The 23,342-nt window shown below is 37.1% G+C and overlaps 1 protein-coding gene across 11 annotated transcripts in view; it reads left to right on the top strand.

Annotated features, from left to right (window-relative positions):
• The window catches only part of Ncoa2 (nuclear receptor coactivator 2), a 259,865-nt gene that overhangs the window by 129,289 nt on the left and 107,234 nt on the right, over positions 1-23,342 (top strand). Inside the window, exon 1 of one of the 11 annotated variants that reach the window (XM_074068684.1) lies at positions 10,455-10,955. The exons of the other annotated variants lie outside the window; for them this stretch is intronic. The gene's annotated coding sequence lies outside the window, so the exon portion shown is untranslated. Of the gene's footprint in view, positions 1-10,454; positions 10,956-23,342 lie in introns of those variants that run through there. 11 annotated transcript variants of the gene reach the window in all.

Genomic DNA, 23,342 nt, shown 5'->3' with positions numbered 1-23,342 from the left:
GTAAATAACTAGCATTTTGCAATCTTTCTGTTGTATAGCCCTGAGTAAGTTATTTAACTTCATTGAACCTCAGTCTGTTCATCTCTAAAAGGGGAAAATTATTCCTGTTAGTTTTTTGGAGGAGCCACTACAATACCACATGCAATGCCCTCCTGCTAGCATAGAGTTTGCAAACTAGAGATCAGTAGAGACAGACTGTGGAACCAATGCATGAATTTAAATCCTGACCTTTTTACTCACTCACTTGATTCGACCCTTGGTGCTACAGTTTCCTTATTGGTAAATTGGAAAAAATAACAGTACCAACTTCAAATGATCGTTGCGAGAAAAATAGACCAGTACCTGGCTCACCATGGTTAGCACCAAATGTGTGTGATTTAAAAGAATTATAAAATGTTTCTTTATTGGTTTTTTTTTTTATCTTGTCATTTAAATGGTTTTAACCTGACATAAACTGAGGATGACTTGTAAAGAATGGGCCTCCTTTCTAATGAAGTTGTACATGTTTTAAGAGAGAAATACAATGAAAACAGCAAACGCAGTACTGCCATTTCATAGTTTGGCTTGATTAGATAAGGTTGCTGTGATCTTGAGTCTTCCATGAACAGCCATGACAAAGCAACACTTTGGTCTCCATTCTAGCCACTATCTACTCACTAGCAATGGCAGGCTGCTTTAGACTTTGCATCTGAAAAAATCTTTTGCCATTTGCAAATTACCTCCATTTCCCAGCCCCCTTATTCTGCCAGCTGGTCTCTAGGAAGTGTTGGGAATGTAGTGTGAGTAGAAACCTGGGTGGAAACAGCAAAATTGGAGGAGCAGGTGGTAAGTTGCTGGCCAGTCTGGAAACCTTCTCCTCTGGCTGGGCAAGGTTTTCTTTATTAGCAAACAATTTTTCTAACAACTCTATTAAGAGTATATCCTGAATTGTGCCCCTCAGTTCTTCAGTCCTATCAAGGACAAAAGCTCTGAATATAGAGAACCATGGACTTGATTGCATCACTGAGGACTTGACTGGATCTTTATTCATATCTAAAACAGGCTTAGAAGAGAAAGATAGCTGCTTCAGATCAGCACATTCATGGCTTACATTCATGTAGCGAACAGTGGTTGCAAAATCCACCATGCATGATATCGTTCTCTTTCCATTAGCAGAGGTTCTGCTGGGTCTTCTGTGTGATTCGCTGCCACCCCAAATCCTTCTCCCACTCTCGCCCTTAGCTGGTATGGCAAGCAGGCTTCAGCTCTGGTGCCAATTCCTGTTGATTATAATGATCGCCTGGAGTGCTGTGTTGAGGAGAGCTGAGAGGCCACATACACACTCTGAAGTGATTAATTAGCAAAGTCTGCTGTGCATGGGGAGAGGCAGTAACTACAGCATATGCGTCATGCATTTGCCGAGTTTGATGGATTCCACAATGGGGCTTGTCCTTGAGGCACAGAGGCTCATTTTGTGTCTGAATTAGCATACAGCTATTACTTTGTTCCTTAGTAAAATAGAAATAAATTTGTAATCTTCATCTATTGGCTTACATCATATAAGAATTATCTAGGTTTGCTTTTCATTGCTTGCTTAAGAAAACTAACCTATGTAAATCATTCTTTGTTCTCTGACTTCCCAAATGAGAAAAATTGTTCCCTAAGCTTTCTAGTGAGTTTCTCTTGTTTAGTCAATACATGGTTCTGATACATAGTTTTGTAAGTTTGGCAAAAAAAAAAAAAACTTCTAAATTCTGGGGAAATAATCACTTGTGGTATAAATTGAGGTGAGTCACTTGAAACTTAGGCACCCAGTAGGTGGTTATAATAGACTTGGAAGGAACTGTGTTGCCCTTTGGCCTCTCTTCTTACATAACACGATAATGCTCAGTCTACCCATTGAGGTCCAGTGATACTTCTTTGTGTGTGTGTGTGTGTTTGTTTTTCCAAAAAACAAATCAAAGACATATCAAAAAGTATGTCTTCCCTATTTTAGTAGTTGATAAGCAGCAAGAGGACATTTTTTGACAGTTTCTAACTAAAGAATGTATATATTACACTTTCAAAAATATGATAAATAGGGCCAGATAAGGGCTTGGAGGCATGGCTCAAGTGGTAGAGTGCCTGTTTAGCAAGCATGAGGTCTTGAGCTCAAACTCTAGTAATGCTAAAAAAGTGATTAAAATGTACATACGGAAAAGTTTACCATTTTAGCCACTTTAAAATGCACAGTTCTGTGACATTAGTATATTCACATTGTTGTACAGCCACATTAGCACCTCTCTCCAGCACATTTTCATCTTCCCTAACTAAAATTGCCTAGTAAGCATTCCCCATTCTTCCTCTCCCCAGTTGTTGGCAGCCACCATTTCGATTTCTGTCCCTATGAATTTGACTAGTTACCTCATATAAGAGAAATAATACAATATTTGTCTTTTTTATTGGCTTATTTCTCTGGTTCATCCATTTTGTAGTATGTGTAAAAATCTCCTTTTTATGGTTGAATGATGTTCCATTGTATGTGTATGCCACATTTTTTTTAATCCACTCATATGTCAATAAGGTATTTGAGTTGTTCCTACTATTTTGTTATTGTGAATAGTGCAGCTGTAAACATAAATCTATTTTTATCTACTAATGTCCCTACTTTCTGCTTTTTTGGCCACATACTCAGAGAAGTGGAATTGCTTCATCATATTATTTGAAAAATTCTCATACCATTTTCCTCAGTGGCTCCCCCATTTTACATGCTACCAGCAATGCACAAGGATTCCAGTTCCTTTACAGCCTTTTTATTACTTGTTGTTTTCTAGTATTTTGATAGTAGCCATTCTTAGAGGTTTGAGGTGGTACCTTTACTATGGTTTTGATTTGCATTCCCCTATTAATTAGTGCTATTTAAGGAGAACTGTCAAATCATTTCAGTCAGATCCTTTGTTTTCATTGTCAAGTTTTAGGACTTCTCTATACATTCTAGGTATCAATCACTTATCAGACATTCGATACATATGATTGATACTTTCTCCCATTCTATAGGCTCCCTTTTTCACTATGTTTATAGTATCTTTTGGGTGCCCAACTTATTTTTCTTTTCCTTGCATGCACTTTTGGTGTCAAATCTGATAAACCAACACTAAATCCCATGTTGTGAAGTTCTCCCACTAAGCTTTCTTGCAAGGGTTTAGCTCTTACGTTAAATATTTGAATCATTTTGAATTCATTTTTGTATGTGTTAGTTAAGGATCCAATATCTTTTTTTTTTTTTCCACAGAGGTACTCAGTTCCTCCCACACCATTTGTTGAAAAGACTGTACTTTTCCCCTTGTGTGGCACCTTTGTCAAAAATCACTTGGGTATATACACAAGCATTTGTTTCTGGGCTTTTTCCTTTTGCTGTTAGGTAGGTAGTCTCATCGTTTCTCATTGGTATAATAGCTGCCAAGTATTCTCCTTAATCCAAGTTTTATTTCTGATAAATCTCTGTTATGGCATTTCTGATCATATTTTACAGTTTTGCCTACTTCTCAGTTTGCTGTTTTTTGGTTGTGGGTCTTTGGTTGCCAAAGATTTTTGTTTTGGAGACTTATATCCTTACACATAATTAGTACTATACAACTGTTTGCTGAGTGAAATTAATTAGAGTAAAAAAGAAAGAGAAAGAACTGAAAGACATTAGGTTAGGTATCAAAATGCTTTTCCATTATTATAAACTATTGCGGTGGCTGTAGGGCTTTAAGGAAAGGTTTATTCTTTCTACTAATAACATCTGCCCTCTTTCTGCATACTTGCCACTGTGTTTGCAATTATTACTACTCTCCTAACAAGAATAAATAATCCTAATAATATTTTCAAAGGAAAGAAAATAAGGAGAAAGCAAAAGGTGAGGAGAAGGTGAAAGAAAACCTATTTCAAAACCATTTAACAAGTGACACTTGAAGTTGAGTCAGAATTGGCTCAGGGTGCTAAGAAGTGATGATATGCTGTGAGAAATGCAGTCCTGGTGACGAAGGTAAAACATGTTCCTTTGCACCTTTTGTCACAAGTGTCTCTTGTGCCGGTGGAAATTTGAAGTAGATGAATAATTATTGGCCTTAGAATATAACATCTCTGTAAAGAGTAGCTTTTTGGTCTAATGTTGATGATTCTATTTATATGGTCAAATTTGTGAGTAAATGAAAACTTGAGGTTCAAATCTTTAGTAAAACAGGTTTTAAGAAAAGACATAAGAGCCTTACTTAATATCCATGTCATGCACTACTCTTTTGTGATACAGTGGGAAGAGTGAGCCAGGTTCTTCTGTGCTCTTAAGAGTGTGGTTGTCACTCTCTTTGGCTATATCTATGAGAAACTAATACACAGGGGAACCAGTGGACAGCAGAGTCAGAAGAGTAAATCCTGTTCACCCACCTTATTTAAGGACAGTGAGGTCTGTAAGGCCATCAGCCACAGGGTCCAAGGATCTGTTATAGCTCGTGTCTGTTCCTGCCACCTAGATTTTCCCATATTTCAAAGACACAGTATAGCCTAGTGTCACCTTTGATTACTTTTTGATTTCTTAATAACATTCCAAGTTTTCTCCATAATTAATATGTAAATTTTCTAAAGGTAGTCTCTTGAAAAGTCTAACTGGAGACTGTAGAATTAACCAAATCTGGGAATTTGAAATGGATGACTTGGAGAGTTCTAGGACTAGGTGGCTCTCGCCTTCTTTCTAACCCCAAGATTTTACAATTCTGTTTGGTCGTGGAAATGGATAGAGACATTAGAGAATAATGCCAACCTCAGAGGGCTAGATTAATGGATGAATCATATTCTTGTGGTATGTAATCCCAAGGTATATAAAGTTTTAAATCCTGTCAGGCTGCTAACTTTCTCACTAATTCTGGTTAACAGGTCACTTAATTTCAATTTAACCTAGAGTAATACTCTAGTGATTTCAAGGAATAAATGCACCTTTTAAAGATGACTTACTTTGGAGTGTTTACATATACCCTAATTGGGAAGAATCTGGTGCTGTAGTTTAGAGCCTCTGAAATCATGAATGAAGTGCAAATGCTGAGATGGAAATGTATGCTATTTGTGTATTATTTCTTTTCATGAAGTAAGAAACTTGGCAGCATCATGTTTAGAAGTGATTACACCCTATAGTGTTTCTCCTCAGCCCTTCTTTGGGTGGTGTAATCTGCTGCAGCAGTATCAGAGACATCTATCTACTGCTGTTTGCTTGAAACTTTTGTTGGAAATAACCCAACCAAATAGCAGTCCCTGCTAGCTGAGTACATTTGGGCCTTTTCTAGGACTCATTTTCATGCATGTGGAAGACATGAAGTCTCTAATTAATGTTAGTAGGATGATCCACAAGCAGAATATTCAAAGATGGGCCTTTCCTCTATCCTTGCCTCACCTCTTGAGGAAGGAGGTTAGGGCAGCCCAGGTGACATAATTCATTCTTGTTGGAAAAAGCAAATTCAAATGGGCATTATTAGTTCTCACTTTTTTATCTTACTATATATGACATTTAATCTTTTTTTTTTTTTGGTGGTACTGGGGTTTGAACTCAGGACCTCATGCTTGCTAGGCAGGTGCTTTACCACTTGAGCTATTCTGCCAATTCGACATTTAATCTTTATTACATTAAAAAAATCTATTTAACAAGTAGATTAGCTACTCCATGACATTTTAACAGGTTTTAGAACTCTGGTGTTTAGCTATAATATATAATTTCAATGCTAAGGGATTATGAGTTAATATTATCAATGACTTAAAAGTTTGTCCACAATCTGCAACTTGTTAACATGTCACCTTCAGGTTTTATATCATTCTTAATCATATGAATAAATATGCAGTCACAGTGCATAAGGAAATATTTATAGATTAAATATTTGTCACCTTTTGGTATAGTGGGTTCATTTTGTTTTTTGACATTTGTGTTATAAAAGTTCAGAATATAATAATAAATTCTCATGTGCCTTCCACCCAGCTTAAGAAGTTATTAACATTCTGCCATATTTTTAAATGATGAAAACAACATAAAAAATTAGACATTAGAATGGAAATAGAAGGGCTGAGGATGTGACTCAGTGGTAGAGTATTTGCCTGACATGATCCAAGGCCTGGGTTCAATCCCCAGCACCACAAAAACAAAGAACCAAAATATCCACAAAAACAAATAAAAAGAAATACTCAGTTGTGTAGAATGGAAATGAAGTAGGGATGTGGCTCAACTGGTAGAGTACCTTCCTAATCAAGCTCAAGGCCCAGAGTTCAAATCCCAGTACCACTTAAATGTACCAGAGTTCTTCAGTATAAATCTGATAGCTGGCTGGTTAATGGTATCTCCATTAAGACTTACAAAGAATCTGTGGGCTAGAGGTGTGGCTCAAGCAGTAGAGCACTTGCCTTGCAAGCATGAAGCCTTGAATTCAAACATCACTACCACCAAAAAAAAAAAAAAACAAAACAGAAGAAAGGATGTATAATGATGTTCTAGCCATCTTAGTCCAATTTACATCACATTCTCTTCCTTTTTTTTTTTTTTTGCAGTAGTGGGGTTTCGGACCCAGAGAATCATGTGTGTAGGCAAACACTCGAGCACTAAGCCGCAGTCCCCATTTTTTCTCTACAGTTCTAAATACAGATATTGTTCCTCTCTCTTTTTGTTGAGCATCATATCAAATTAGCTATTACCCACTCATTGAGGTCTTCATATGCAGGGCACTGAGCTGGTTACTTTACATATAACTCAGAGTTTTCCCAATATCCATGAAGTGTAAGCACACACCCCACTTTACAGATCAGGAGCCTAAAACCCTGAGAGTTTAAGTAACTTGCTTACCCATTACATATTCGCTATTTGAAGTCCATGGGTTATGCTTTTTTCTCCCTATAAAATGACCTCTTCAAAAGGTTTTTCACCTTTTTTCCATCTTATTACATAATCACTCTTTTTAAGGAAGAAGAAATATTTTGTACAGAACAGAAGCAGCAACAGGACTTGTGGTGTTATGGGTACAGAGGGATGAAAGGTGTGATCCCTGCCCTTAGGTGTCTGTGCTTTCACTCTGACAAGACCAACCCCTCCGATACACTCGTAATGAAAGCCGTATGGTTAGCTCAGACCCACCTCCCTATCTTAAAGCCATATTGTGTCACATAACTTAAACTAATCACTGGGGTAAAAATCAGTCATATGTTCAGTCCTAGGGATTATGCCAGAATGTGTACACCAGGGAGTGAAGAATCTCAACTAACCATTTTACAATTCTGTTTGCCACAAGCTCCCAGTTGGAAACAGCTCAAATGTCCATCAACAGAATAATGGATAAACAAACTATGGTATATTTGTACAGTGGAATACCCTTTGGAATAAAAAGGAACAAGTTCAGTATATCCAATAAACATGGATGAGTCTCAGAAACTTTATGCTGATAGGAAGCCAGGACAAAACAGTACTTGCCATATGATTCTATTTCTTTGCAGTTTTAGAAAAAGCAAAACTAATCTGTAGTAATAAAAAAAAATCAGAATACAGTGGCTGTTGGCAGATGAGGCAGTAAAGATTGCTCAAGAATGGGCAAAAGAGAGCCCAACAGAGTGATGAAAATGTACTAAATCTTAATAGGAACATGGAATTCCATCACTGCATTCATTTGTCTCAACTCTTGAACTTTACTCTTAAGATCTGTCTACTGAATGGGCTGGCAGAGTGGCTCAAGCATTAAGAGCTCTTGACTAGCAAGCGTGAGGCCCTGCCTGAGTTCAAACCCCAGCGCGGCCAACAACAACAAAAAAAAATGAAAAAAATAGATTTATATATTGCACTGAATATAAATTATACCTCAATTTAAAAATAAAACATTATACTTTTGAGCCCTTGTTTTACCTCTCACCAGATTTTGGATTAAGAAATGAACTATAGTGATCCATAACCACCATCAGAAATGTTAAAAGCTAGCAACAACTTTACAAATTATCTCATCTAATTCCCTTATTAAACACTACTGCCTTGGTGAAGAAAAACATTTAGAATTGCAGACTGTAGCCACCTTCTGCACTCAGGAGGAGAGTTAGGCAATTTTACCAATTTGTGCATGCCAGTAGAAAACATGACAGAGGGACAGATTTGCTAACAGCAATACATCTTGAAGTATAAGCACAGAGTCTGGATTAAGACATTTTACTTAGATGTGTGTTTGGCAGGAGACATTTTCTTCTGCAATTGATCGATCTATCAGAGAAATGAACAGCATTTTGCTGTTGCCAGTGGTCTGGCTGAGAAATAATTTGCAAAAGCTCCACTGTGGTTAAGAAAGGACATGTGGTATTAATGTTTGAGTGTCTTTGACCTCGCCCTCCCTCTTTGGAAATGATTTGTAAGTTCGCTGCAGGTTTCATTACCTTGTAAGCAGAAAAGAATACATTTACATTTAGGTAGACATTTCTTCACAAAACTGCCCCCTGCAGTTTCTAAATTAGTCCTTTTAAAGTTTTCTCTCATGTTTACTGGCCATTGCATTAATATCCTGGTGTCCTGACTGATTATTGATTATAGGTTTTAATTGTGTAATGAAAATATTTAGGTGGCTAGTAATCATAACTTTTAAAGATTTTAAAGCTAGTTACTTTTTTAAAATTCTAAACCATGCTCTGGTTTTTTATAAAGTGTTGCTGTGAGCTAGCATTTTATTTTTTAAAACTTTTTTTCTTAGTTGCAGAAACATTTTATTGTCTAATTGAATTTCTTTGCTCAGGTCCCCTCTTATGGAAACCCATGTTCTCTGACACCTTACTGTTATTTCAGGGGCTTAGCTGGTAGGGTTGTCTTCCAGAGTGGCCATGGTTTCTTTTGCTGACTTAAAAAGAATTAGAAAACACCCTACCAGAGTTATTTATATGTTGACTGGTTAATGTAATTAGACCAAGATTTATCAGATTCTTTGAAATTACAGTTCTTTGTATAGTTAAGTTGGTTTTTTCTATATTAAAGAATATAAAATTTGGCTTGGTTTACTTATGAAAAATGCAGCTTATGTATATTGATTTTGTGAGAAATTCTTTATTTTGGTCTTCTGGTATTAAAATAATTATTCTTTAAAATCGCTACACTCAAAATGACAAACACTGTATGCTTCACTTACATGAAGTACCTAAGTAGTCAGACTCATAGAAACAGAAAATACAATGGTAGTTGCCAGGGCTGGGGAGAGGAGGAAATGAGTTGTTTAAGGGATACAGAGTTTCAGTTTTGCAAGATGAAAAAGTTCTCGAGATCAATTGCACAACAGTGTGAATACTCATAACACTACTGAATTTAAAAATGGTTAATATGGTAGATTATATATATATTTTTACCTTGATTAAAACTAAAAAGTACATGTTAAAAAATACCATGTTTTCCATTTTTGAGTTGAGGGAACTAATTATAATCAAGAAATGTAAAAAGTAGTTTAAATTAATCGATTGATTTCAGATTAAGAATCTGTCTTTCTTTTAGTCTTACAATGTGCATCACTCTCCCCCTTGTGCATGTTGTATTGGTGTGTTTTACTTTCAGGACAACTCCTTACCTGATCTTTTTCTCTACAGCCTACACTCTTGCATTTAAACTCCTTCCCCCAAATCACTACCTTAATGGATTAAAAGCAATTTTTAATATGAAACAAAGATGTTAATTATACAGTGTATACATGAATCAAAACATTGTATGCCATGTATATGTGCAATTGTGTGTCAGTCAAAAAATTGATTAAATAGTTATATAATGTAACCTGCCACTGTATCTTGTCTAATACTTCCACTTTTTACTTAAGAATATTTAGAAGGAATTATGGAGCAGCCACCACTTGTCTGGCTTTGTCCTGGTGTTTCCAAAATACATGTTTTGAGAGTTGATTGTCAGCCAAAGATCAAATTGACCCATCAAAGGACCTTTTGGTTATTCTTTCGTAAGCTTGTTTTGGCCATGGAAGTACTTTTCTTATTGTAACAACTTATAAATTACTTAATAAGGATATATTCCTAATAAGAGTCCATTTTGGTGTTTAAAAAGTATGTTTACATATGTTTCACTAATACAGGGAATTAGTTCACAGCATGTGAATAGCTATAATGTCTCCAAAGTGTTCATTATACCAGATTTGTCTGATTTATATCATTGGGGGCAAAGCTCAAGAGAACAGGGGGAGGCAGCTATTTTCTTCTAACTCTCCTACTTGGTTTTCTGTTTCTGGGAGGTGTTCGTGGTCAGTATGCTGCATCTAATGAAAGACTATACATCACCATGTTTGTTTTGAGCAGTTATTTTTAGATTCAGATCTAGAAACTGTATTTTATTTTAAGAGTATGCCTTTTATTATGAGCATTCCAAGAGTAAATAATTTTAGATGTGTATGTGTCTGTTACATGCACATGTGCCTTGTATGAGAGTGAGAGACTGAGGGGAGGTGGGAGGAGAGAGAGAGAGAGAGAGAGAGATCCCCTTAATAGCAGGCGGGGGTAGAGGCTTACTCAGTCTATTATCATAAAGCTCTGCTAATGTAGCTTCTGAGTCACGTGACTGCAGAAAAAGCTATTATCTCAATGAAAAGGAAACCAGTTTTTAGAGCAAGCAATAGAATAGAAGCAGGAAGATTTTTCGAGTGTTCCACCATGCTGGATTGTCAAAGGGGGATCTGTCTGATCAGCAGCTAAAAAAGGATTTGTGTGGCTAGTTTGTCAGCTATCTTAGAAACAAACGATGGAGCCGCTGAGCGGCAAGGGTGCTCAGCATGTGCTTAGGTTTACATCAAGACATAATGTGGGCTTGAGTTAATGGAGGAGATTTATCTCTGAGGCATTGCATTTATTGCTAATTGCGGGGGGTGGGGGTTGTTTTGTTTGGAAGAGTGATGTATGGTATTTGTATTTGCATCACTGGTGAAGATAAAGAGACCTGCTGAGCTCTGATTTGAACTGCAGAGGCTGTGGACAATTACAAGGTGTGTTTCAGAAGTGCTCTGGCTTAATATTTGGTAATGTTCTTGGAATTCTGTGTGCTTGTGGACTGGATGTGCCTTGTGGAAGGAAGAACTGAGCATGATAACCAGTCAGTGATAATGTTCTTAAGAACAAATAGATACAATGTGACCCAAATTGATTTTATGCCTTATTTCTTTTGTGTTTGTTTAGTGTTTAAAGATTACTGGCAGATTTTTTTATGTAGGCTCCTGCTTGTTTTTAGGAAGTATTTTGGTAAGCATTTTCTAAAATTCAGAAGAGTCTTAAATCTTAATTATTAAAGCATAATTTATTATTCCTTAATTATTGCATCTTAATTATTAAGGAATAACTATAATAACCATAAGCTTTACATTTGTATCTGTTTATTTTTTTCACTATTCTTTTATAATTCAAAGCTTTAAAAAGATCTTTGTAGTGAATTTAAGTTTTTAGTAGGTGATAAGTAGAGCCCATTTTTCTTTTTCTCTCTTCTCTCTTTTCTTTCCTTCCTTCTTTCCTCCTTTCCTTTCTTCTCTCCTTCCTTTCTTTTTTTGGTGGAGTCCTCCATTGAATGATTTTTTTGTTACTGCTGTTATGTACCTAACTTTCTCTGATTGATCCTTAGGCTACTATATGTAGAAAACTAAATAACATTCAGTTAATCTCCAGGCTGTGCTTGCCTACTTTTGCTCATGCTGATGAGATTAATTCTCTTAGCAGTCTGTACCTTTCTCTTAATCTTGGATGCTGTAATGCTTAAAAATCTGAGATTGGTCAAAGATAATCATAAGCAGGATCTGAAAAGGGCTAACTGTTACACACAGTTTACCTGAGAAATTCATTCATTAAATTTTTTCATTTAACTTCTAGAGCATGTGTATTCAACTTGGGGGGTGGGTAATAATGTTTCCAAGTCACATAGATTTTGAAACTAAACTATATTGTATGTAGTTCCCTTGTTACATTGATATCATAGGAGATAAGAAATCTGTCAGGCTGTTCATGCAATACATAGGCAATTTAACAAAAAATTCTATCTTTTCCAATAAAAACAACTGAAACAATTTTTAATTATACTAAGTATGGGAGATTCTCCTTCCTTACGATACCTATAAACTATATCTTAGTACAATATAGTTTAATAAATCATTAATTCTATTAAATGATATTTCCTTTTAAAAACAATGATAACACCTTAATATAGTCTGTCTACATAAAAAGATAATTTGGTTCAAACAGTCAATTAATTGTAGCTTTTATCATTCTGGATTTCAAAAAAATTTAAAAACTTGGACTGACAGGTTTCATCCCAAAAGGTTCTAGCATTGGAGCTATCTTTATTTTCCTTTGTTTTTTGCTTTTTAGTTTTTTAATTTGTTGTGTTGACTGGTGTAAAATCTTCAAATGATCCAAGAATTTTGGAATCATTGGAGGTGTTTTTATTGAGCACCTACTGTTGTTACAAGATACTCTGTGAAGCTATGGGGGCAAAAAGGCAAATGAGATAACTTAATCCCTGGCATTGGAACCCAACCTCAGTAAGTCCAGGAATGCTAATGGTTCTAGGAATTTTGTGTAAAACTTTTCTAGCTATTCAGAGAGTACTTTCTGAGCACTTTGTACAAGACTCTTCACATGCACAGACTTGTATGGTAATTTTAACTGTGTCAGTTCATATTTTCTTTGTATCAAAACAAACATTCACTTTATTTCAAGTCTCCTAAAACTAGGAGTTTTCTGTTGTTTGTTTGTTTCTTGCAATACTGGAGATTGAACCCAGGGCTTTTGCAGGCACTAGATATGCCCTCTACTACTGAGTTATATCCCCAGCCCTAGTTTTTTTGTTCTTGCTAGTTTTGTTTCTTTCCTAGGGCATAAAGTCTCAACCCTTTATAATTTTAAAGTACTTTCATAAACAGATTCATATACTGTGTCACCTAAAAATGTATTTACTTAATGGAGGTTGGGGAGTGAGGAAGCACCCCAGTCACATTGCTGGGGTTAAAAGACATGAGTTTTGACATTAGATGGTGTCTAAACAAGCCAGATGACTAGCTTGCAAATCCTGCTATACTTCAGAATTCTAACCACAATAATTAACCACAAATATTATAATCGGGTCTGATCTTGTCAGGCTGAGGGGGTTTGTTTGTTGGAGTGATCTTTAATTTGTAGGGAAGATACAGTAAGAGAAGGTAGAAATAATAAAGTATTAAGTGTTGTAAAACTCAGTGAAATATATTCATAGAACCTTTCTGTTTTTTGAGAAAATAAAAATTGGGGAAGGTTTGGGCAGGATTAAAGTGCTATACAATATTCTAAATACAGTTTATTCTCTGGGAGCTAAGGGAATATAAAATTCATAAAGTGAGAAAGTCTTTGTCATCACCAGCGTATTTTTTAGGATACCTCTTACAGGGTTACTCTAAAACTTATCCTTCAGAAATGCTGTGAAAGATTTAATATCCATTGTGCACCGTTTCTCTCACAGACACTTTAGGCCTTGACATTGAAAGGTTAGGCTTGGCATTTCTTCTGTGTGTTTTAGTTGCAGCAATGACTCTTTTTGACAAGTTCACAGTAAACATGAAGGGTTATAGATTGTAGTGTAACAATCACAAATGCAGCATAACAGAAACATACATTTGCGTTATTTTAATTTTAAAGATAACTTAGTTTTTACCCCTTATATTTTATTAATGATTTTGTAAGAAACATCAGTTACTACAATTTTGACTTTGGATTCATTCTTTCCTCTTAGAAAACCAGTCAGAATGTAGAAATATGTTGATAGAAGCTAGATGTTTGGTTTGATCATTTTAGATGGCAACCTAAATTAAAAGAGTAAGTTAATTGGCTGGATTAAGGGGTAATATAAGCATTATGTGAGGTTTATATTTAAAATACATGTTTTTGTTAAATCATTAGACTCTTGTCACACTGTGATAAATTTTATGTTGAAACTTCAGATAAGAACTTTAAAATTTTTCTATTAATCTATTAATTGGTCTTCCCAAATTTTACTTTCTTGTTTAATGAAAATGCCCATTTTCTTGTTTTTACATATGCTTATTAAAAATAATGTTTTGTGGGCTTTCCTTTTCTTCTCCTCTATGAGGAGAAGAGCTTTATTAGCAAAACAATACTAGTTTACTTCTATGTAGTAGGAGTTATTAGGTGGCAGGCACTGTTCCGTGGACCTTCACGTGGGAATCCATTTACTCTTACCAAGCACTACTGTTTGTGCCATCCTGTGCCTATTTTACAGTTGAGGAAACTGAGACACAGAGAGATAATGTAGCTTATCCAAATTCACACAGCAAACAGGTAGTGGAGCAGGCTTCAAAACCAGGTAATTTGCCTCCAGAGACTGGACTCTAAATTATTCTCAGCTCAGATGGAGTGGCTGCTCTATTCTAAAATGAGGACAGGATGAATACAGCAATAAAAAGAGAACCATGTGAAGATTGAAGTGATTTTAGCTTTTTAAATTTCCGTACATTCAGTGAACTTTGGTTTAATTTCAAATATGTTAAAAGTAAAGCATTATTTAAAGGGTGTTTGTTTTGCATTGAAAACATACATTTCTTCATGAAAATGACCTCAGATAGTGCAGTGGTGTGTTACGGAGGAATGTCTGAGAACATAAGGTAGGCTGGGAGAGATTGGTGGAAGAGATAGACCCGGTTGTCTTGAGACTGAGGCATGGGGAGAAGCCCTGCAATTCTGATGGGGTCTGAGTGATGGGTGGCACTGTTCCTTACTTAGCTACTTCTCCTCCTCTGTTTTGGTGAATGGAAACCTTGTTGCTTCTAAGGTCCTTTACTTAATTGCATGGCTATGATGCAGTATTCAGGCATAAAAACCACAGATGATTCAAGTTAAGATCTTGGTTTAAGGAATTGAGAGTACCTCTGAAATATAAACTGCTGACTTATGATTTGTTGTAATTCATTTTATGTCTGGCAGATTCCCTAGAGATGAGTTCTTTCAGATGGGGATCGCATATACTTTGTCAAACTTTTATGACTTATAGTTATATTGGTCAACTTTTCATTACTATAACAAAATACCTAAGGCAAGCTAACTTTATAAAGAAAACAAGAAACAAACACTTCCAAAGGTTCTGAGTCCAAGGTGAGACCACACCATTGTTTTGGACTCTGGTGATGACCTTGCTGGCAGAGTCTTGAGGTAACGCAGAGCATCCGTGGCAAGAAACAGAGTGTGTATATCTATATCTTTGTGCTTGGTCTCTCTCCCACTTCTTACAAAGTCACCAGGATTCAACCACCGAGGCTCTAGCCTAATGACCTTATCTAAACCTGATCACTTTCCTAAGGGCCTACCTCTTTATACCATGTGGAATTATTTCACTCTCTTAGTACTATTAACATATGACTTTAGGGATTAAATTTTTGCATTTGTGGTGGGGGGAAAGGAGGGGCTAACCATATTCAAATCATGGCAGCACTATATTTACTCCCGGTGATGTTATTCTTTCTGGTAGACAAGGTTTTTCTCCATTAAATCCTTGCTATTGGATCCTTGGAAATGAGTAAGAAAGTGTAGAGATAGTGTTATCGCTTGTCCCCGAGTATGTGTTGGCTTATTTCTAAGTGCAGAAATAACCAGTCCAGTTTCATTCTTAAACTGAGATCCTCTTGCTTACTTAGCAACTGTTTATGGTAAGATTTTTGTCAGGTGCCTCACTACAACAAAAGAGTAACTGACACCCTCTGGGAGTGGGTGAAAGATTGATCAGGGAACACTTAGCAGAGACAGGAAGATGGGACTGATTCTTAAGATAATGCTGGTAAGGTGATTGATCCCCAGGCACCTTGCAGGACACTCAGGCCTTCATTCTTCAAGTGTTAGCCACTAACCACAAGTGGCATTTGAAATTTGGCTAGTCTGAATTGAATGTAAAACACTCAGGTTTTGAGACAGAGTACAAAAACAAGTGAAATGTCTCATTGATCATTTTTAAAATATTGATTATATATTGAAATAACATTTGACTGTGCAGTATTGTAAGCAGTAGAAACATATTACTAAATTTAATTTTCTTTCATTGTTTCTTTTGATGTTTATGTGGCTACTAGACAACTGATGTCTCACAGGATATTTTCGTTATCAGTGCTTTCAGAGCAGAGAGGACAGTGTGTGTAAAAGGAGAAAGCATTAGGTTGTAGTGTTTATTTTGAAAATATACATCTGTGCAGAGCACCAGGGATATGGTAAGGAGCAGGAAGGTGCAAACCCTTCCTCAGTCTTTGAATCAGAACTTCATATTGAAGCCATTTGAAGTCTAGATTTCTTGGTAGGACCTAACAGGCTCATTAATGGTCTGGATCTACCTTTCTACCTTCATGCTCCACCTACTACAACCTTTACACTCTCACCTACTCTCAGGTTCTACCTTTAATATACAACTGATTATTCCCCCCTGCCCTTTTTTTTGTCTTCCTTTTTTTAGCACTGGGGATTGAACTCAGGGCCTCACACTTACTAGGCAGGTGCTGGACCATTTGAGGCATGTCTCCAACCCAACAACTGACTATTCTTGTTATTCACAGGAGCTATGTTTTATAAAGTCATGACAAACACTGAATTAGCAAACACTGAGTTCCTAGGGGAAATACAGGGTTCGGTTCCTGTGGTCACACATTTTAGTCTTCAAGTCAGTGTTCACTAGTTTAACTTGTGTGTATTTTTGGGTAGAGACAATTTATTTAAAACATATCCTTGTTTCATTAACACTGAGCTCATGCCCATTAGAGCTGTAACTCCTACCTGAACACAAGACACAGCACAACCTTCTTGCCCTTAGTAACACTACACAGCCCACCAGTTCCATACCCGCAGAGCAAAAATACAAACAGGAAAGTAAATGTGGCTCTACATAGACTACAAAAGGGACACTTGTTTTATAGTAGGAGAGCTGGAAGAAGGAAGTGTCTCTTGTTTAAAAGGAGAGTGTTATTGATGGACCACTTAAAGTGGGAAATGTATTTCAGATAATTGGTATGAGATAATTTCTGTATGTCATCTATGGACTTTCATACTTTTATCTTACTTAATTTGCATACAAATTTGTGAGATACATACAATTTTCAAATATTACAAACATGGAAACCAAGGCTCACAAAGGTTAAAGTACCTTTCCCAATGTTGAACAGTTAGCAAATGGTGAAAGCAAGGCTTCACTTCTAAGCCTTTGTTGTCTGGAGGCTCAGTGACTCTGGGGCCAAGTTAGGAGAGGCAGTTTTCTGAGGAAGTTCAGTAGGACTTCTCTCTTTGGTGGTAAGGGATTATAGCTCATGGGCCACAGTTTCTCCAGATCAAAAGCCTTCATATGTATATAACTGCCTAACTTGAAATCTGGAAGAACTGTGCAGGTGAGAGGACTTACTGCCAAGAAAGATTGAGAACCACTGTGTCCATGGTGGCAAAGGCGCTCTTGACTTCTGCCTCTGTTCTGCCATCCAACCAACTCTTTCCCACTCTCACTGCATATCTCTTTCCAGCCTCATAGCTGTGGCTTATTGGTGGCTCCTTGAACCCTTATTATCTTGTGGTTTCTTCCTTTGTGTCTTTTCAGCTTCTTTCTCTTCCTACTGAGCAATTCTCCTCTATATACATCGAAGACAAAAATGTGTTTGACTCAACAACTCACCCTTACCTTTGAGTAGAAATTTTGTGCCAAGCAATCCCCACAGACCCCTGGGCAGCCTGTAGGTTGGATGCCTGACTGACTGAGGTGCCCAGGAGCAGTGTCTCATGGTATGGCAAAGATGCCTTCCATGTAAAGCTCTCAATAAAAGCTGCCTCCGAATAGCTGCTCATGCATCCTTAGGAAGGGGCATGTATTGTTTTGTTTAGAACAGAGCCCAGCAGAGTCTGGGACTATGTAACATTTGCCAAGAAGATCTATGAGACTCTGAGTCTTGGGTCTTATTTTTCTTCAAAACAAAAGTTAGAAGACTGATTTAAATTCTCTGATTTTTCTTCATGGCTCTTAGGAGAGTTTCATCTTTTATATAGGTAATAAGTTGGGATATATGTTTATCCAAATTAAGCAGGGTTGAATTATGTACCCTGCATAATTCCATGCAGTGTTGAAGTAAAATTCCTATAATGACTGTTTTTGAGGCCCCTTTTGACCTCCTGGTTTGATCTCCCATGACCTTCAGATTATTTCAACTTCTCCCAGGTAATGTCAAGACAATTGAGATTAGAGTCTGGAATGTCATTTTCTAGTGTACTTGGTTGGAAATGTCAAGGTACCCAGAATTAGGTAGGAAGTGTCAAAGTGGCAGATATACACATGAAGTTCTTATGTAAGGGTTAATGTGAGCAGAAGCCACCAAAGTAAATGGATCCCATTATTGTGGGACATAAAAAAACAGATGTTTCTCTGGAATTGAGGGTCTAGACTACAGAGATGGAGAAAAATGCAGACACCGTTGAGCTCATAGAAGCCCGGGGTGGCCCTTTTTTTTTTTTTTTTTTTTTTTGGTGCTGGGATCAAACCCAGGGCCTCACACATGCTAGGCAAGTGCTGTAGCACCAAGCTACATCCCAACCCCGGGGTGGCCCTTAATCTCCCACACCACCTAAATTCAGTATAATTTTGTGGCTTATGCAAATAATCTACTATGTTTCTTACTGGTTACAGTTGGTACCTAGAAGTACTGAGACCACTCTAAGGGCTGAAAATGAACAGAAACACAAATAAGTGTATTATAGTGACACTACTATAAAAGAAGTTCAGAGAAAAAGTTCGTATTTCTTTGGTGATGCTGAGAGGAAATTAAAAAAATGTGATTCCTTAGCATTTAGAAGGACAGCAGCGCTTGGTTCCTGTTTTGTAAATTTAGGAGGTGCATGTGCTGATGCTGACCATACCTGCCAATCCTCTCATGATGTTACACTGAAGACCTCCAGAGGCATTCCACAAACTTGAATGATGACACACATTTTTCAGATGGTTTTGCCTAGACCATTTCCTTCTGCCATTCATTTAATGGCTTTTATTAGAGACTGTAAAGAATTATGCACAGAGCTTGACATTTGCAGGTAAAGCTTGGCTTGAAGACTTGTTCCGTAACTTGAAGCTGTGAGATCTTTGACAGGTCATAAACATCTCTGAATCTGTTTTCAGCTCTATAAAATGGGGCACTATCCACCTGTATAGCTCTGAAAGTTCAATAAAATTATGCAGGGCTTAGGACAGTGTTCAGCAGTTCATTTATTACTAAATACCTAGTATATTGGGTATATTCCAAAATCTGAAATATTTCTTCTCCCAAACATTTCAAATCAGGGATAGTCAAGCCTATGTTATTTTCCAAATTGCACGTTTTGCCAGCGTGGCATCTCTTCTCTGTGAAATGTCCTTTCAACACAGCTAGTATGTTTCCTTTCCCCAAGTAGTTTTAAAACACACACACACACCAACTAAATTCCCACGAACCTGCTAGGATCTTCTGCAGCAGCGTGGAACCTCATTTCTATCGGAATCATAAAGTTTTAATTTTGCTTTTGTTCTTACAGTCTACAAATAGACTTATTTTATCTTCAGAATCGAGTCATTCGGTTAATCATACTAAACTTGCAATCAGCTAAAATCCTCTGGATCTCTTCACCAAAATAATTGGCTCCTTGGATTCTCTTACACACAGTTGCACCCACTTACATTTTTTCAGCTTAATTGCAAGCTTCTGTGTTTGTCCTTGTGGCACTTAACGCTAGCTACGAAGACTATGTAGTAACATGTTAACACTTTCATAAATTTTAGAAAATGCCAAACTAAGTTAAAATTCTAACTTTTGAAACCATCATAGGGAAAAATACTGGAAAGAAATATAATTACTTCATAGAGTTAATTGTGAGGGTCAGGTTTTAAAATGCAGCTATTCTATAGTACCTGAAAATGTGATTTTACCTGTTTTGGCAAAATAGCTTTATTTAAACTCTGTATCAGTTTGTAAAGCAATTTATTCCATAAACATTAAGTATTTGCATGTCAGCCATCCTGATGAGGGCCTGGAATTTAAAAAAAGAAAGAAAAATACTTGGTTTCTTCCCTTCAAGAACTTAAAATTTGGTAGGGAAAGAAAAATACAAAAAATAATTGGTTTATATATGGGTAAGGATGGAGTTATATATAGACTGTTAGAAGACGGTGGAGGGCAACTTAGTCTTGTGTGAGGGCATATCTAATCTGCATCTTAAAACCTGAGTGAGAATTAGCTGGAAGAGTAAAGATATCTGGCTTATGCCATATAGGACAAGCCAAAGAACTGATGTGGGAGGTGGTGTGCAGTAGCTGAGAAACCCCATGAAGTTTTCAGCTCTGGGGCCAACAGAAACTAAAGGCGATGAGCCTGGAGATAACAGGCAAGTGCAGGATCATGGGCGCCTTATGCGACTTTTGAGGAGGCATAGGCTTCCTCTCTGAGGCAGTGGAATCTACTAAAGAAGTTAAGCTGGGAAACTTACAATTTACTGACTGGAGAGTAAGGAGGTTCATGTTGGATAATCCAGGCAAGAGCTGATGAGCCTGAAGTTGAAGCAGTAGTGAGCAGCAGTCAAGAGAGAAAAGGTGGAAGAGCTGAGAGACTGAGTCACCTCAGTGATGATCTGAGGAGCATACAGAAGCCCAGGGAGGATGTTTAGCAGAACATCTTGCGCATGGGACGTTTTGGGGGTGGGGTGAAGGAATGAATGAGTTCAGTTTGTGAGCAGTCACCCAGCAGCAGTTGGATTCTTGAGGTGAAAGCTTTGAGAGGTTGAGGCTGGAAAGAAAGATTGGGGAAGCTATGGGCATAGGTGGTAGCCTACAGCCACCAAAGAGGCTAGTAGGCCACAATTCCTAGTTCTGCTGAACATCTAAATTACCCAGAAAGCTTTGAAGATAAATACCGATGGTCAAATCACCTTCTGAAATCCCTGATTTAGTGGGTCTGGACTAGTACCCTTGTTTGGTTTGTTTAATTTTTCTTGGTTCTTTTTTTTTTTTTTTTTTTTTTGGTGGCACTGAGCCTCATGCTTGCTAGGCAAGAGCTCTTACCACTTAAGTCACTCCACCAGTCCTACCCAATCTGATAATCTTATTAAAAGCTGGCTCCCCAGGTGATTTTTAACAAATGGTCACGGTTGAGAACCTGTGGTGGACGTTAAGGATACTTAATCTACAGGGCCTATAAATGGTGTTAGTGAGGTAGTGACTTTTTAGGAGAATTATGTATCTTACTTTGTATGTCTGTGTTTTTACTTTTCAGCCTTGATCAGATGCTCAGAAAAGTTTATAACCCAAAATCAGTCTTGAGTCGTTTTTAAGATGTTAAGTCTCATTTTTAAAATAAGCAAAGTATTTGAATAGACAGTTCTCCAAAGAAGATATGTAAATAGCCAAATTGGTGCATGAAAATAAGTTCATTATTGGTATTTATTGGGAAAATACAAATCAAATCCACTATGAGATACCACTTCAAACACACTAGAATGACTATAGTAAAAAAAAAAAAAAAGGGCTGGAGGTGTGGCTCAAGTGGTAGAGTCCTGCTTTGGAAGCACAAAGCCCTGAGTTCAAACCCTAGTCCCACCAAAAAAAAAAAAAAAGAATAAATGTTGGCGAAGATGTGGAAAAATTGAAACCCTCATACAATGCTGATGGGAATATAAAATGGTGTAGACACTTTGGGAATCAATTTGGCAAATTTTCAAAAAGTTAAACATAGTTCCAGTGTGTGGACAGACAAGGTGATTTAGGCCTGTTAATCCCAGCTACTTGGGAAGTGGAGATCAGGATGATCAGGATTCAAGGCCAGCGTAGGCAAAAATGTTAGCAAGACCCTGTTTCAAAAATATGCCAGGCATGGTAGCGTACTTAATCCCAGCTACTTGGGAGACAGAGGTAGGGGAATTGTGGTCCTAGGTTGGCTTAGGCAAAAATCAAAAGACCCTGTCTGAAAAAACACCATACAAGAAGGCTGGGGGCGTGTCTCAAGTGGTGAAGCACTTACCTAGCAAGTGTGAGCAAGTTCCAGTATGATTCACCACTTCCATTCCTAGATACATATTCAGGAGAATGAAAGCATTTACCTGCATAAAAACTTATGCATAAATTACTTATAACATTATTTATAATAACAAAGAAGTAGAAACAACCCAAATTTCCATCAACAGATTAATGACTAAACAAAATGTGTATCCATACAATGGACTATTTGGCCATAAAAGGGAAGAAGTACTGATACTTGATACAATATTGCTGAACCTTAAAAGTATGCTAACTAAAATAAGTGAAATACAGAAGGCCACATTATATGATTGTATTTATATAAAATGTCTAGATCAGGCAAATCCATAGAGAAAAAGTAAATTAGTGGCTGCCAGTGACAAGGAGAGATCAGGAATAATTGCATAATGAACACGGGACTTTACTTTTGAAGTGGTGAAATGCTCTGGAATTTGGGTGATGATCACACAACTGTGAATAGATAGGAAACACTTTCTCGAAACATTTGAGGATTTTATATCATGTGAATTATATCTCAATAAAGTATTGAAAATAAATTTTAAAACAAAAGTGACTGAGAAGACTAGGCTATGGTGAAAGCCTAGATCACTACAAGGAGGATGAAGATTCCATGAAAGAGGTGGAAAAGAGCAGTTAAATAGTTCAAGGGGAGGACCTATGTAGTGCTGTGTCACAGAAGCCGCAGAATAGATTCGGGGAGTAATCACGGGGCGGGGGAGGGGGGGGCTTTGAGGAGATTGGAGATGAATGTGGCAACACAGTAGAAGGGTTTGGTGACATATGCATGTGAGAATTTCTGTGGGCGTGGCATTTGAACATCATGAAAGACTAGGGAGGCAGATTTGTTGGAAGAAAGAGAGTTAGTTGCCTTGGATAGTGGAGTGTAAGGGGCTAGGAATAGACTACAAGCCTACATCTTCTTACTCGAATCTCAAAATTCAATAAATTCTGAAAATGAAAAGGTTTTCTAACTCATTTGGCAGCAAGATTGGACCAGAATGGATGTAAGATGATTAATTTATAATCTTCATTTGTCCCACCTAGTGTGAATATTTATGTAGTTTCATTGCAGAGATAATACTGAATTTGTTTATAGCATGCTGCTGCCTGGGGGTATGGTGCAAGTATGAGAACCTGAGTTCAAAACTCAATACTGTAAAAAAGAAAGGAGGGAGAGAAAGAGAGAGAGAGACAGAGAGAGGAAAGAGGAGAGAAGAGAGAAGAAAAGAGAGAGAGCTGAGCATAGGAAGTAAGTGCTGCATGATTGCTTATCCTCTACCAATAATGAGTAGTAGAGATTGTGGATAACAGGGATCATATGCCCCATTTAAGGCTC

This window comes from Castor canadensis, chromosome 3 (assembly GCF_047511655.1).
Source record: "Castor canadensis chromosome 3, mCasCan1.hap1v2, whole genome shotgun sequence".
In the NCBI taxonomy this organism is placed as follows: Eukaryota; Metazoa; Chordata; class Mammalia; order Rodentia; family Castoridae; genus Castor; species Castor canadensis.
This window is presented reverse-complemented; position numbering and strand designations above follow the sequence as displayed.